At 46.3% G+C, this 14,053-nt stretch overlaps 1 pseudogene; it reads left to right on the forward strand.

Moving 5' to 3' along the window:
* Window positions 1–4,891: 4,891 nt before the first annotated feature.
* Window positions 4,892–8,171, forward strand: LOC102259896 (annotated as a pseudogene).
* The last annotated feature ends 5,882 nt before the right edge of the window (window positions 8,172–14,053 follow it).

Genomic DNA, 14,053 nt, shown 5'->3' on the forward strand with positions numbered 1-14,053 from the left:
TATTTTAGAAGTTGGTGTTCAGTTTATAATAACAATATCAAGAAGACCAGGTCATTTGAAATGGATTTACATTAAAGAAACTCTTTTAACAAAAAAAGGGTGACGGGGACAAAAAGAAAGAAGTCTTGCCTCCATGATGTCACTCCCCTTCTATCCTTTATTATTGTCATTTCTCTCACGTTTGCCTTTAGAGGAAAGAGATCCCAAAAGAAAAAAAGGAAGTCTGTAGGGTGGGGGGAAAAACGGTCACAGGATTTATAATCATGAAATGTGAGATTCACTTTCTGGTTCCAATAAATTTCAACCTTGTGACTTTGGGAAAGTTAAATAAAACTTGATTTCAATTTATCACCTGTAGAATGCAGATGAGCTCTCGCCCTCCGCTGTGGGGAGAACTGAATAAAATGCTAGAGCTACCCAGCATTTGTGGAAATACCTATTTTAAGCCAGGCTTAGCTTCTTTCCTTTTTCCTTTCCTTTCTTTTCAATAAGAATGATAACTTCCTTCCCTATTTTACAGCTACTTTTCAAATATAAAGAATGCGATCAATTTAAGGAAAATCCAAACAAGTTAAAGGCACAATTTTTGCTACTATCCAGCAGTTTTCTTTCACTTAGAACTTTATTGCGGAGCAGGTTTGTATATCTCAAGGGCTAGGAGAACGAGGAGAGTGCCTCCAAAATATGATTATTTCTTTAAAGCATCTCTCTGCCCGGTGTCTACTAAGTGGGCAATAAATGTTTGTTTAATGAATGCTCACCAAAATCATAAGGAGCAAATGAGAGTTAACGGGCTTGACAAATTGTATTACACAAACAATATGCACAGATGTTCATTCTATTTTTAAAAGTTAAGAAGCAAATCAGTTTGGATGAACCTTTTCCTCTCAGTTGTCTCCCCTCTGGTTTGACCTGAATAAATTAATTTTAAAAATGAAAAGTTACGTTACGTTACTCACATAATTTCAAATGAGAAGATTTGACCACTAATGAAGTAAACTTTTACATGCCATTCTGAAAACACAACTAAAGCAACGACTTTTCCCATTTACCATGGCAAAACCTGTTAATAGAACATGAATTGCTGGAGTAAATAAAACTTGGCTCATAGTTATACAATTAGATTTCTGTTAGATTAAATCCTATTCCCTAGAATAGTTTCATAAATGTCATTGATACTCCTATTGAGTTTTTTATTATTCTTTTTTAAAATATATTTTTATTGATTTCAGAGTGGAAGGGAGAGGGAGAGAGAGAAACATAATGATGACAGAATCAATTGGCTGCCTCCTGCACGCCCCCTGCTGGGGATTGAGCCTGAAACCCAGGCATCTGCCCTGACCATGAATCAAACTGTAACCTCAAACCACTTAGCTACGCCAGTCGGGCAATGATTCCTTATTATTCTTATTGCTATATTCTATTCTTTCTGATGAAAGACCTTGAAAACTCAATAGCATCATTACATGCAAAAGTTTTCATCTGATTGACAACTTCTTCCTTAACTGAGTGGAGGATGAGAGGGTAGGGGAGGGGAGAAGAGGAAGAGCATGAGGAAGAGGAAAGTGGCAAGGAGGGTAGTGGACTCAGCCATAATAAAATATAAAATCTTTGGCTCCAAGAGGGCATAGAATAATGTTCCTGGGGACCATGAAACTCCTCTAGCAACTGGTTCTTAGAACTTGCAAGATTCACTTTGTCCCAAGGTCCAAGTCCTCCTTGAAGTACATCCCCCATAACCCAAAGTCAGTGGCAAGAATAATTAGGAGTGTTTCGAAATGTAGTTTTTAATCAAAGAATAGAGCATGAGTGGGGTTGTTTTTTTTACAACTACAATAATCGGTGTTCTAAAAACGTATCTGTAAAACTTTAAATTTAAAAATTAATTTACAGCCCACCTGGCATGACTCAGTGGACGAGCATCGACCTATGAACCAAGAGGTCACGGTTTGATTCCCGGTCAAGGGCACAGGCCTGGGTTGTGGGCTCCATCCCCAGTGGGGGTCGTGCGGGAAGCAGCCGATCAATGATTCTCTCCCATCATAGATATTTCCATCTCTCTCTCCCTCTCCCTGCCTCTCAGAAATCAATAAAAATATTTTTAAAGTGATTTACAGAAATGTAGACTTCTCTAAACTGACAACTTAAGTTTAAGATTCTTCTTTGATCTAAATGTAAGTATATCACATTTCTCATTACGTTTTTAAAAGCAAGTGAGAAAAGGGGGATATCTGTAATACTTTCCACAATAAAGATAATTTTTAAAAAAAAAGGCAAGTGAAACGTATTTCAAACTACCTGACAGCTGTCCTTTCCATGCCATTTACCAAGGGAAGACCAAGAAGATAAAGGGTAAGCCCTCGTTTAATAATTAGGGTGAGCAGATCAAGTTGCCAACTACCTGCAAGGATCCTGTTTGAAGTGTCACAGGGTGGGGGCGGGAGAAAGAGGGTCCCGCTGACCCACCCCCTCAGACCCGAGCTCTGGGGAGCGCACCCCACCCACACACAGCTGTGTGGCCCCACTGGAGCCTGTGATCCTGAGCGGGGAACGTTGGGAATAAACAGTCAGAGGTTGCACAACCCAGGAGCGTGGCCAAGTGCTCCCAGCTCCTCGCGACGCCCCGGCCCCAGCCAGGGCCCGGCCCAGCCCAAGACGTGCTCAGAGGGCTTTCCTGGGACTCCAGGAGCCAGATGCAGCCCTGCTCGCAGCCAGCGGGGCCTCCCGGGTCAGATGACCTAGTTCAACAGCCTGGGAACATCTGGACGCAGCAGAGCCCTTCTCCTTGATGCTGTGCCAGCCGCCGGCACACATGTCACCGAGCTCAGGAAGATGCTCTTTCTTCTGATATTTCCGTGCGATGTTGCTAAATGCAAAAGGACAGCGTTTGCTTTTTAATCCAGCCAGGCTAGGAGGCTTCTCTTTTGTCGCTATTGTGGTTTTTCAAGAAAAAAATTTCCGCCAAAACCGGTTTGGCTCAGTGGATAGAGCGTCGGCCTGCGGACTGAAAGGTCCCAGGTTCGATTCCGGTCAAGGGCATGTACCTGGGTTGCGGGCACATCCTCAGTGGGAGATGTGCAGGAGGCAGCTGATCGATGTTTCTCTCTCATCGATGTTTCTAACTCTCTATCCCTCTCCCTTCCCCTCTGTAAAAAATCAATAAAATATATTTAAAAAAAAAAAAAGAAAAAGAAAAAAATTTCCTATTGAATACGCTTATTCAATGTACACTCTCGTGGCCTGGCCCGTCGCTCGGTGAGAACAGCATCCTGAGACGCAGGAAGTAACCGGGGAATGTAGGAATAAGGGGAACGACAAACCCCTCCTCCCTTCCTCTCTCTCTCAGTCAATGTAAAAAATAGTGCACTATTTGAAAGCCTGGCCATAAGCACGAAAAATGGAATTCTTTCTTATCAGTAAAAACCGGATAAGGTCAACAGAGCGTCAGAGATCTAAGTGAGATTTTTAAAGCCTTTTTATGCTCGTGGAGATAAGAAGTGGCCCGTCAGCCCATGGCCTACTCTCTGTGGAAAAAGGGGAAGATGTCCAGTCGCTTCCACCTATTTGATTGTTTTAACCTGGTGTCCAGCCCCGTCCTCAGGCAGGAGCTGGGGAGGGAGGGAAAGCGAACAAGCAGCAACAGGAGGAAAGAGAGAGAGAGCGGGACCCACAGCGCGCTCCTCCTCGGGTGTCAGAGCCGTGGGCGCTGGTCTGGGACAATGCCAATGAGTTCTCTCACTGGGACTTGGATTTGCAGATCTCTCTGATGATCAGTGACATGGAGCATCTTTTTCTATGTCTCTTGGTCTTCTGAATGTCCTCTTCAGATCATTCCTTTAAACCCACTCTGACACATACAACTATGTTGCTATACATCTCTAGAGTATGTCCACCAGGACTCAGATAACTCTTTAAAGCCAGATGCATACCCTGATTAAAATGTACAAAATAAAATCCTTGAAGGAAATTTTTATAGCTTCCAAAAGGCACAAATCCTTTATTTAAGATAGAACATCTACCACAAAATGGAAATCCTCTTTTCTGAAATAAGAGAACGAATTTTTTTAATTATAGAAAACAAAGGGGAACAACTTTTAAATTATTAAGAAAATGTTTCTCTTTCAATAAATTGTGTTATTTCCTAACATGCCTGTTTTAACTGTTATTTCCCTGTTTTTGAAAGAGGGCCACCTTTCCAGAGAGGAAGGGAAGACGCTGCTTCTTGCGCAGCTCCTAGGCGTGTGAGGATGCCGAGTGCCTCCTGCGGAGATGGAGCCCTGTCCCTAGATCCGCCTGCAGTGCTTGAGCCTGGATGCTCTCAGCACAGCCCCAGCCTGGTTGCCCTCAGTGCTGGAAGCCGGTCCATCCTTGCTGCTTGACACAGTCGCTGCAGGGAAGAAACATCTGCACAGCATATGTTTCAAGGGACCTGGCGTATATGGCATACTGTTCTTAATATGTTTGCTCCCCTTCTTGGCGCTATGTGTTTTAAACAAGGTCACCTCTCCGAGAAAGGTTGTTTCCCCGGGTAGGAATTTTTCCCTAAAGTTAGGGAGGGAATAAAACCCCTTAACTAAGTGCCAGGCGGGTAGTTAATCACTTTAACTATGAACAATCACCCTTAAGCTACATAATCTTTTCTCCCTGGAATGGAGATAAGAAACGCCCTAACCTTTGGAATAGAAATTGACAAGATTAAAATCAACTGGTATAAATACAGATGTAACAAGACAATAAAACAGAACTTGGCTGGAGATCCTGGCTAGAGAACCTGGCTAGGCTGCTGATCAACTGAACGCTGTCTCCGTGTCCCTCATTCTTCTCGGACTCCATCCACACCTTTGGGAACCCCTGGACCTGCTGGGGTTGGACCCCCACATCTGGTGCCCAGGTGGCGGCGCGGCGTGGGCCGGAAGCACAGGCTCCGTCGGGCTGCTTGGAGGTTTTGGCTGAGCGGAGGGAGCATCATGGATACTGACTTGTATGATGAGTTTGGGAATTATATTGGACCAGAGCTAGGTTCTGATGAAGATGATGATGAATTGGGCAGAGACCAGAGATCTTGATGAGATGGATGACGATGATGATGACGATGATGTAGGCGACCACGATGAAGACCACCCTGGGATGGAGGTGGTGCTGCATGAAGACAAGAAGTACTACCCCACAGCTAAAGAGGTGTATGGTCCTGAGGTGGAGACCACCGCTCAGGAGGAAGACACCCAGCCCCTCACAGAACCAAGAAATTCACTCTGATGGAGCAGACATTACCTGTCAAGGTGTATGAAATGGATTTCTTGGCAGATCTGATGGATAACTCAGAACTCATCAGAAATGTGACCCTTTGTGGCCATCTCCATCATGGCAAGACGTGCTTTGTCGATTGTTTAATAGAGCAGACTCACCCGGAAATCAGAAAGCGGAATGACCAGGATCTATGCTACACTGACATCCTCTTCGCAGAGCAAGAGAGAGGTGTTGGCATCAAAAGCACTCCTGTGACAGTGGCTTTGCCAGATACTAAAGGGAAATCTTACCTCTTCAATATCATGGACACTCCAGGACATGTGAATTTTTCTGATGAGGTCACGGCTGGCCTGTGCATCTCAGATGGAGTGGTGATTTTCGTCGATGCTACCGAGGGCGTGATGCTGAACACAGAGCGGCTGATCGAGCACGCGGTGCAGGAGAGGCTGGCGGTCACCGTGTGCATCAACAAGATCGACCAGCTGATCCTGGAGCTGAAGCTGCCACCCACGGACGCGTATTACAAGCTGCGCCACCTTGTGGATGAGGTCAATGGATTGATAAGCATGCATTCCCCTGATGAGAACCTGATCCTGTCCCCACTCCTGAGCAACGTCTGCTTCTCCAGCTCCTGGTACAGCATCTGCTTCACACTGGGCTCCTTTGCCAAGATCTATGCTGACGCGTTCGGTGACATTAACTACCAGGGATTTGCTAAAAGACTTTGGGGTGACATCTACTTCAACCCTAAGACGCGAAAGTTCACCAAAAAGGCCCCAACCAGCAGCTCACAAAGGAGCTTCGTGGAGTTTGTCTTGGAGCCCCTGTATAAGATCCTCGCGCAGGTTGTGGGGGATGTGGACACCAGCCTCCTGAGGACCCTGGACGAGCTTGGCATCCACCTGACCAAGGAGGAGCTAAAGCTGAACATCCATCCCCTGCTCAGGCTGGTCTGCAAAAAGTTCTTTGGCGAATTCACAGGCTTCGTGGACATGTGTGCGCAGCATATCCCTTCCCCAAAGGTGGGCGCCAAGCCCAAGATCGAGCACACTTATACCAGCGGCGTGGACTCCAACCTCGGCGAGGCCATGAGCGACTGTGACCCTGATGGTCCCCTGATGTGCCACACCACCAAGGTGTACAGCACAGATGATGGAGTTCAGTTTCATGCCTTTGGCCGGGTGCTCAGTGGTACCATCCATGCTGGGCAGCCTGTGAAGGTGCTGGGGGAGAACTACACTCTGGAGGATGAGGAAGACTCCCAGATACGCACCGTGGGCCGCCTCTGGGTCTCTGTGGCCAGGTACCACATTGAGGTGAACCGCGTTCCTGCTGGCAACTGGGTTCTGATTGAAGGTGTCGACCAACCGATTGTGAAGATAGCAACCATAACTGAACCCCGAGGCAATGAGGAGGCTCAGATTTTCCGGCCCTTGAAGTTCAACACCACATCTGTTATCAAGATTGCTGTGGAGCCAGTCAACCCCTCAGAGCTGCCCAAGATGCTGGACGGTCTGCGCAAGGTCAACAAGAGCTATCCGTCCCTCACCACCAAGGTGGAAGAGTCTGGCGAGCACGTGATTCTGGGGACAGGGGAGCTCTACCTGGACTGTGTGATGCATGATTTGCGGAAGATGTACTCCGAGATAGACATCAAGGTGGCTGACCCTGTTGTGACCTTTTGTGAGACTGTGGTGGACACGTCCTCTCTCAAGTGCTTTGCTGAAACCCCCAATAAGAAGAACAAGATCACCATGATTGCTGAGCCTCTTGAAACGGGCCTTGCTGAAGACATCGAGAATGAGGTGGTCCAGATCACGCGGAACAGGAAGAAGCTGGGAGAGTTCTTCCAAACCAAGTACGATTGGGATCTGCTGGCTGCCCATTCCGTCTGGGCTTTTGGCCCCGACGCGACCGGCCCCAACATCCTGGTGGACGATACCCTGACTTCTCAGGTGGACAAGGCTCTTCTGGGCTCAGTGAAGGACAGCATTGTTCAAGGTTTCCAGTGGGGAACCAGGGAGGGACCCCTCTGTGATGAGTTGATTCGAAATGTCAAGTTTAAGATCCTAGATGCAGTGGTTGCCCAGGAGCCCCTGCACCGGGGCGGGGGCCAAATCACCCCACGGCCAGGGGAGTCGTCTCTTCTGCCTTCCTCATGGCCACTCCTCGCCTGATGGAGCCTTACTACTTTGTAGAGGTCCAGCCCCTGCAGATTGTGTGTCCGCTGTTTATACTGTCCTGGCCAGGCGCAGGGGGCACGTGACTCAGGATGCGCCCATTCCAGGCTCCCCCCTCTACACCATCAAAGCTTTCATCCCGGCTATCGACTCCTTTGGCTTTGAGACTGATCTGCGGACTCACACCCAGGGGCAGGCCTTTTCCTTGTCTGTCTTTCACCATTGGCAGATTGTCCCTGGGGATCCTCTGGATAAGAGCATTGTCATCCGCCCCTTGGAGCCACAGCCAGCTCCTCACCTGGCCCGGGAATTCATGATCAAAACCCGTCGTAGAAAGGGCCTGAGTGAAGACGTGAGCATCAGCAAGTTCTTCGATGATCCTATGTTGCTGGAGCTCGCCAAGCAGGATGCGGTACTCAGTTACCCCATGTGAATGCCAGGGCTCCTAGCAGCTCCTGCTCCCTGCGGTGGGCTGCACCCTGGACAGGAAGCTGGGACCTCATGTGACTTGGACTCCATGTTGTCAGAGTGTCTGGGAGCTGCTGTGGCCGTCTTGAACAACCCAAGAGCCTCCAACCCAGAGCCCAGTGAGGGAGGCCCATTCGGCCTCCTGGTTCCTTCTGTGGCCTGTGCCTGGCTCTATTCCCAGGGAACAGAGAGGAGTCTGGCTCAGGGAAGGAGGAGGGCATGAAAGTGTTTAACCCCAGGAGGCCCTGTCCTCAGAATTTACACGGAATTTTCTTTACAAGTCTGACCTTAGACATGGTTTATAAGTGAACAAAATATTTTTTAAAAAAAAGTTTCGCGCGATGGAATAACACGCCCGGCTTTGTTGCTGCTGCTGGCGTGGGGGCAGGCAGTGCCCTCTGACCTGCGGGAAGCAGAGCAGGGCTTATCAGATCCTCCCCAGACACCATGAGAGGAAGCGGCTGAGAAGGCCGCCTTTGGTAGGAAGCATATATTATAGGAACCTGTCAGTGCTCGCCCTTTGGTCACGGCACTAGAACATCGCTTCTGCGAAGTTGGGTCCTTTCAGACAATGAAGCCAAACCAAGACAAATGGAAGAAAGTCACAAGAAAAGCATAACTGGCAATAAATTACCCTCTTGCCATTGCATGTCAAAGGCTCTTTGCCAAAAACACTGACTCGCCATGGTAACAGGAAATTGAGTCTAAAGTCCAGTAAGTATTTAAAGGGTAAGAACTAATGTGCATTTTTTTAACCTGTGTACATAATACAAACAGATTTTACTTACATTTAAGTTGCAACAGGTTTATTCCTAAGTTTATTCGGTCTCTCAGATCACATTCGGCAGAAGAGTGATGGTCACACCTTCAAATCTCCTTGCTCCCAATTGATCTCCACCTTCACATACACAAGGAAACTGTTAAACCTAACAAACAAATTTAGAAAAGTGACCAAACTTAGTAAAAGGATACAAAATTAACATATAAAAATATTTCTTTCCATATATTGGCAGCAAGCAATCTGAAAGGAAATTAAGAAAACAATCCTCTTTACCACAGTATCAAAAAGATAAATACTTAGGAATAAACTTACCCAGGAAGACAAAAGACTTGTATAGAGAAAACTACAGATCATTGCAGAAAGAAATTAAAGGAAACGCAAATAAATAGAAAGACATCCAATGTTCATGGATCGGGAGGCATCATATTGTTAAGATGTCCATGCTACTTAGAGCCACCTACAGAATCAATGCAATCCCGGCCAGAATCCCAATGGCATTTTTACAGAATAGAAAGAAAAAAAAAAAAAACACTAAAAGTCACGTGGAACCACAAAGGACCCCAGATAACCAAAATGACCCTGAGGAAGAAGAACAAGGCTGAAGACCTCACACTTGCTGATTTCAAAATATATTACAAAGCTAAAGTGATTAAAAGAGCATGGTACTGGCCTAAAGACAGAAAAAAGGTAAATGAAACGGCCAAAAAGCCTAGAAATAAACCCATGCATACACAGTCAACTGATCATCAATAAGGGTGTCACGAATGCACAGAGTCTCAACAGAGGGATTTGGGAGAACTGGATTTCCACATACAAAACACCACACACAAAACTCAACTCCACACGGACACCCAGAACTGAGACAAACACTTTCAGAGCCTACCCCAACGTCGCCTGGGCCCGGAAGATCACTCCGTAGAGACAGGTTAACTACAGGAGACACAACCCAAGTGCACCAGAGAGACCTGGAGTAATCTTAGCATCGTTTTAGCCAAAGCCTATTTGCCATGGCGAGCGACACGTGGCGTCAGACTTGGCCAGAAAATACTCATGTAGCTGCACTCTTTGTGCCCAGCACTCAGAAGCAAAGATGACTAATTAACATACAAATGTGATGATTAATGACACATAATAGCAGTCACATCTCAGTGTAAAATCTTTTAGAAAATATTAATCTTACAAAATTGTATAGAGAAATTTCTTCCATGGAAAACTTTAATTTTAAGGTGTTGGCCTCTTTATACTTCTTGGATTATATCATTAACATTCTAGTTCAAGAAAGTGAAATGCAAAATATTAAATATTTTCTTGCACTAGTTGAGCTCCAGAACTTAATCTTGTTAAAGAGATACTTTAGCACAGGGGTCCTCAAACTTTTTAAACAGGGGGCCAGTTCACTGTCCCTCAGACTGTTGGAGGGCCGGACTATAGTTTAAAAAAAAACTATGAACAAATTCCTATGCACACTGCACATATCTTATTTTGAAGTAAAAAAGCAAAACGGGAACAAATACAATATTTGTATTTGCATGTGGCCCTCGGGCCGTAGTTTGAGGACCCCTGCTTTAGCATGTCATTTTTTGGTGTAGATGATGCTTCCGAATTAACAACCAAAGTCATGCTGGATAAAACTCTAGACATATTTCTAAGCGAGTATTAGCCATTGCTCCAATGCTTAAGTCAAAACAGTGGTCGGCCTGGCCAGAGTGGCTCAGCTGGTTAAGCATCGCCCTGTGCACCGAAAGGCTGCCCGTTGGGGTGAGGGTTTGACCCCCATCCAACCCCCATCTAGGTGCGGATGGAAGGCAACCAATCCATGTTTCTCTCTCACACTGACGTTTCTCTCTCTCTCACTCATCTCCCTTCCTCTCTCTAAGTGTGTCCTCAGGATGAGGATTAAAATAAAAAACACCAGAGTTGGCACAATGAGAACTGAGCAGAGCAAGCACTAAACTCAGGCAACGGGCCTGAAAGACACAAATGCCTTTCCCTTCATTATTCCTTCTGGTTCAGCTCACATGGCAGGGGTTTTACCGACATGTTAAGCGCACACAACAGATAGTTTGAATAAAATATGATAAATTCCATCATTTCTATGATTTTAAAAATCCAGATGTTTAAAGTCAGTTAGACCAAGTATTCAAATATTTGAATATTTCTTCTTCATTTTCTCTACATGTTCTGATGTTTTAGAAACAAAACTCGGAGTGAGGAAATAGTGGATCCAAAATGAACCAAATAGAATTTTTATTTTGATTAAATTTTGAGAAACAGTTGACAGGCATGTTGAATGCATATTTGTGCTTTTTGAACAATGGACAACCTCCAGCATCTACTTGAAAATTTGAGTAGTGATTTGCTAGATTTGCTACTTGCACGAGAGTAATCATGAGAGGACATTTGGCAATCAGAGCACTCTGCTAGTGGGGAGCACCCCATTAGTGGGTAGCACTCCTCTAGTGGGGAGCACTCTGCTAGTGGGGAGCACCCGTTAGTGCGGAGCACTCTGCTAGTGGGGAGCTCTCCGTTAGTGGGGAGCACTCCATTAGTGGGTAGCACTCCTCTAGTGGGGAGCATTCTGCTAGTGGGGAGCCCATTATTGGGGAGCACTCCTCTAGTGGGGAGCATTCTGCTAGTGGGGAGTGCCCTGTTAGTGGGGAGCACTCCATTAGTGGGGAGCATCCCGTTAGTGGGGAGCACTCCATTAGTGGGTAGGACGCCTCTAGTGGGGAGAATTCTGCTAGTGGGGAGCACCCCATTATTGGGGAGCACTCCTCTAGTGGGGAGCATTCTGCTAGTGTGGAGCACCCTGTTAGTGGGGAGCACTCCATTAGTGGGTAGCACTCCTCTAGTGGGGAGCATTCTGCTAGTGGGGAGCACCCCATTATTGGGGAGCACTCCTCTAGTGGGGAGCATTCTGCTAGTGGGGAGTGCCCTGTTAGTGGGGAGCACTCCGCTAGTAGGGAGCACCTCGTTAGTGTGGCTCCACACGTGCAGCAGCTCCCCCCCAGGTTCCCAGGGTTGCCTTCAGGGGGATATGTGCTTCCACCTGAAGACGCAGACACGACGCCCTCACCCACAGCGCAGTTCTGCTGAGTAACCAGATTTAACCCTCAGACAAAACATTTCTTTTAAAATAACTTGTTTGGCACATCATTAGGGTTGCGCTATTATTAGTTCAAGGCAAACAGATGTCTTCCTGGTTGACATCCAAACCAGGCATCTTTGTTTTCTTCTTGGCTCGCGGGCTGTGTGCTGAGTTATACATTTTCCAGTTCAGTGCGTTATTAGCATTAGAAAGAGATGCAATCTTGCAATTCCTTGACTGTTTAATCTACTGTTTTACAGTGGGTGTTACAACAATTTACTTCTCTACAAAACTATATAGTAAGTTCCATGTTTCCTAAAAATGTACATGTACTGGCCAATGACATAGAAAGTTCAAAATCACAGCATTTATAATCCTTTTGAGAGCATCAATTTTAAATTTCATTTTAAAATGAAAACTGGGTTAATATTTCCAAAATGCGCATAGTAATGTCAAAGATTAAAGCTGCCCTCAACGCTGCCACCTTTGTGAAGGGCTTTGAAATGGACTAAACACACGTATTGCAACTTTTTCTTCTAATGTAGCAGCAGAAATCCTCTTTCCCCATCTTCCCATGTAAATAAAGACACATTTTAACAATGTTTTTCATACTGACAGTAAATTTTTAAAATAGTTTTATTGATTTCAGAGAGGAAGGGAGAGGGAGAGGGAGATAGAAACATCCATGATGAGAGAGAACCATTGATTGGCTGCCTCCTGCTCGCCCCCTACTGGGAATTGAGCTAGCAACTCAGGCTTGTGCCCTTTACTGGAATCCAACAGTGACCTCCTGGTTCATAGGTTGACCACTGAGCCATGCCAGCCAGGCGAAAGTAATTTTTTAAATTTACTCTAAGTTAGTATATCTAAAATTGGCCAGTACATGTACATTTTTAGGAAACATGGAACTTACTATATAGTTTTGTAGAGAAGTAAATTGTTGTAACACCCACTGTAAAACAGTAGATTAAACAGTCAAGGAATTGCAAGATTGCATCTCTTTCTAATGCTAATAACGCACTGAACTGGAAAATGTATAACTCAGCACACAGCCCGCGAGCCAAGAAGAAAACAAAGATGCCTGGTTTGGATGTCAACCAGGAAGACATCTGCTTGCCTTGAACTAATCTGTTTGCCTGAAAAGCAGCATCGCACCAACCACAGCTGCCCCATCATAGTCTCACCTTCTTCCTTTTACGGATAGAATCCCCCTGAATTTTAGCACAACGCAGGGTTGCCCAGCGGATACCCAGTCACCCAGCCTCCCTGGCCGGCGTGATGGCTAAGCCACTGTGCGCCAGCCCCGGGGCCGGGAACAGGCGTGGCGTGTGCCGGTCCGGACCCTCCCCTTCAGCGGCCATCGCTGCCTCCTGCCCCCTCCTCCTCTCCACCCTCTCCTGCCTCCGAGGGGCCCGCTGCAGCCACAGGAAACAAGAAACAACAGAACAGGAGGAACCTGACTTCTGATGGACTAACCCAGTGATGGCGAACCTATGACACGCGTGTCAGAGGTGATACGCGAACTCATTTTTTTGGTTGATTTTTCTTTGTTAAATGGCATTTAAATAGATAAAATAAAAATAAAAAATATAAGGCTTTGTTTTACTATGGTTGCAAAAATCAAAAAATTTCTCTATGTGACACGGCACCAGAGTTAAGTTAGGGTTTTTCAAAATGCTGACACGCCGAGCTCAAAAGGTTCGCCATCCCTGGTCTAAGGAGAGCCCTGCACCCCCGGGACCGCTCCCCTCCTCTGGACTTTCTTAGAGTCTTGTCCGAGCCCCGGTATCTTCACTTTTCTTGTGTTCAGCCTATTTCACCCGTTCATGTTTATAATGTGGTGGATCGGTGCAAAGAGAACCTGGAAATGGTTTAGCAGCGGTTCTCAACCTGTGGGTCGCGGCCCCTTTGGCGGTCGAAGGACCCTTTCACAGGGGTCGCCTAAGACCGTCCTGCATATCAGATATTTCCATTACGATTCATAACTGTAGCAACATGACAGTTAGGAAGTAGCAACGACAATAATTTTATGGTTGGGTCACAACATGAGGAACTGTATTGAAAGGGCCAGAAGGTTGAGAACCACTGGTTTAGAGGTCAGGCTGCTCTGTCTGCTGTCTGTTGAGAGGGCTCTGCACCCATGCGGCTGGGGGAGGGCCGGCTCTCCCTCGGGCACATGGACCCAGCCTCGGTCACTCGAGCACGGCATGACCCTGACCATCATGACTGCTCATGGCTGGGCCCAGAGCCCATGCCGGGACCATACAAACCCTCCCAACAGTCTTGTTA

The sequence above is a fragment of the Myotis brandtii genome, unplaced genomic scaffold (assembly GCF_000412655.1).
Source record: "Myotis brandtii unplaced genomic scaffold, ASM41265v1 scaffold221, whole genome shotgun sequence".
Taxonomy (NCBI): Eukaryota; Metazoa; Chordata; class Mammalia; order Chiroptera; family Vespertilionidae; genus Myotis; species Myotis brandtii.